This window comes from Arachis ipaensis, chromosome B3 (assembly GCF_059453495.1).
Source record: "Arachis ipaensis isolate K30076 ecotype BB chromosome B3, ASM5945349v1, whole genome shotgun sequence".
In the NCBI taxonomy this organism is placed as follows: Eukaryota; Viridiplantae; Streptophyta; class Magnoliopsida; order Fabales; family Fabaceae; genus Arachis; species Arachis ipaensis.
This window is the reverse complement of record NC_142438.1, coordinates 126,790,529-126,793,204: the sequence shown is the minus strand read 5'-3', so window position 1 is coordinate 126,793,204 and position 2,676 is coordinate 126,790,529. Positions and strand designations below refer to the sequence as shown.

General features: G+C 35.3%; 1 long non-coding RNA gene across 1 annotated transcript; it reads right to left on the bottom strand.

The window, feature by feature from the left end:
• Positions 1–475: 475 nt before the first annotated feature.
• Positions 476–2,454, bottom strand: LOC148572391 (uncharacterized). The gene is made up of 3 exons (XR_015907751.1): positions 2,401–2,454; positions 2,184–2,312; positions 476–762 (listed from the first exon to the last, which is right to left on the bottom strand). It is a non-coding gene; the product is annotated as an uncharacterized LOC148572391 (long non-coding RNA).
• Positions 2,455–2,676: the final 222 nt, after the last annotated feature.

Here is a 2,676-nt window from a genome sequence, read left to right as displayed (position 1 = left end):
TTTATATTTTTATTTTTTTCTAAAATTTTTCATACTTATCAATATTTAAGTTGTTTATAGATCAATTCTCAAAGTATTATGATTTTATAAGTTATAATATGGGCTTTTTTATTTAAATAAATTATTTGGCTTTCTATATTACGTTATTCCCCTAAATGATTTTTGTGAACGTGAATCCCCTAAACCATATAATATATAAATCGTCTTAGGCTCGTGTGATTTAATCAATATATAAATTGTAACACCCTACCACACAAAGCTTTACGCTTAAGTCGTAAAACAGAGGTGATGTGGTATTACGACCTCTAAAATAAAATAGGTACATATAATAGCAGAAGAGTTATAATATGCTAGGAGCCTTGAAGGATAGGGGAAATAAAAATCGCAAGATAAAAGCGCAACGCTCAAGGAACGAGTTAACTTGCATGCTAAGAAAACTGTAACTGTCAAACATAAGATAACAGAAGTAGGAATAGAGTGCCAAAGATACAAAATAACAAGCTCCTAACTCAGCCTGCGAAGTCAAGACTGGCCGGAGAATATTTACACATATATACATACATATCCAAAACCCAAAAGTACATACACACAATCCTGCCTCTCCATAAACCTCTAAGAGGATCAAAAAGGACAAGTTATGCGGAGAGAAAGCTAAGTACATATATATACATCACTGTACAACAAAACTATACAACAACACTATCCAGTAACCCCTCCGCTTTAAGAGTCCAGACGCCTAACGAGATGGCTCCCGACCTGCATCTGAAAAACAACAACATAGTATGGAATGAGAACCGGAGGTTCTCAGTATGGTAAAGGTGCCACACACATAATATATAAGGTCCTGGGAATGCCAGAGGCAATCCTAGAACGTCGACACTCAGATTGTAGAGCTTAAAGTATTAAACAGAAGCCATAAAAGGTGGTTTCCTAAAAATATTTAATTATAACTTAACTTAACCTTAAATCTAAATCCTATGCTACCATTCCTCCATACCTTCAACTCCATCATGCATTTTCACGGACAAATAGACAGATAAAGGCAAACACAAGAAGGTTACAACTACTGCAGGTAACAAATACACATTTAGCATGGAAAATACAGATAGGCACACCCAATTAGAGCACAAGCAAGTAATTCAAGTAATATGCATATGATGCATGCCTGTCCTATGGCTGATGAGGCTCATCTGTCGGTTATCCAGCCAACCCGACAAGTCTGAATTGTCCTTAGACTGTCCCCCGACGTGCATCCCCAAGAGTCTATGCATAGATTTTTCTCAAATAATCAATATTGCTCAATGGGGGTAACATTCCCGGGAATTTATATAGTGCCCGGTCACACTTACGTCGTAGGGTCAACAGAGTATCGAGTTTTCAACCTGGTACACGTGGTGGCAAGCCACGGCACTTAATCCAGGGAATCTCGTATCTCAGATTATTCAAATTCATAAGCCATATAAATAATTCAATTAAAATTCATCAACATCCACATCATTCTCAATCACATCTCATTCATCATTATATGTCAATCATATTCAATCATTATCCTTCATTATCACACCTCTCATTCCGTCCATCAATAGTTCCAATTCAAAACATAATTCATTCTTTTCCAAATGAACTAAACTTAAAACATGCTCATTTTCTTAATAACTCAAAATCAAACCATATAACCTTTAAATCTAAATCTTTTTAAATAATCATATAAACAAAATCTCTAATTTTTTATAAAATTTCGGCAACATCTCCTCTAAAACTCGGACTTGCCACCCTTTTCGGGTCTAAACCTGCTTTCTTTTCAATTCATCATACCCTTCCTCATCATCATAACAGTCACCACAATAAATCTACTTCAGATTAACAATTATATTCATACAATATTCAAATCCAACAACCAAAATTCAACTAAGGATCATAGTTCACTAACCCTAGGCTTCTAACACATAATATCTCAAATCAATAATTCACCAAATCATTAGCACTAAACCAACCATGTTCATCAACAATAACATTCACCATCCAAGATTAATAACTAATTATCCAATAAATTTCAACCAAATATATTCATCAACAAATTACTAAACATTAAGCATACACCTGCATTCCAACTTATCCTATGGTCATCTAGCCTAAGTTTTCACAGAACATTATATATTAAATGCAAGAAACCTAAACCATACCTTGGCCGATTTCCACGTAACGACCAAAGCTATTTATTCAAAACCAAGACAACCCCTCAAAACTCAACTAATCCGCTTCCTCCAAGTTCCAGTATTCACAATTTCAAGCTCCAATTATTTATTTTCAACCTAATACACATTCATAATACATATATACCCAAATTAATACTCAAAGCTCAAATTTAATGAAAATAAAATAGAATTATCGTATCCTCACCTTACCCAAGCTTCACATAAGCAAGAGTGAACGTTTCTCTCAAGCTAATTGGATCCTAAAACATCAGAAATCAAAGAAATTCAATATTCCCACTTAAAATTTGAAAATTGGGGGAAGATGAAGCTGAGAGTGAAATAGCAAGTTACCTATGAAATTGTTCCGGTAGAAATGTAGAGCTCAACGCGGTGAACGCGTGGCCGCAAACGGTGCGGCGATCGGAGCTCGAACGGAGGAGTTACGGGATTTGGAAAGTAACGTGAGGGTTACGGGATGTTT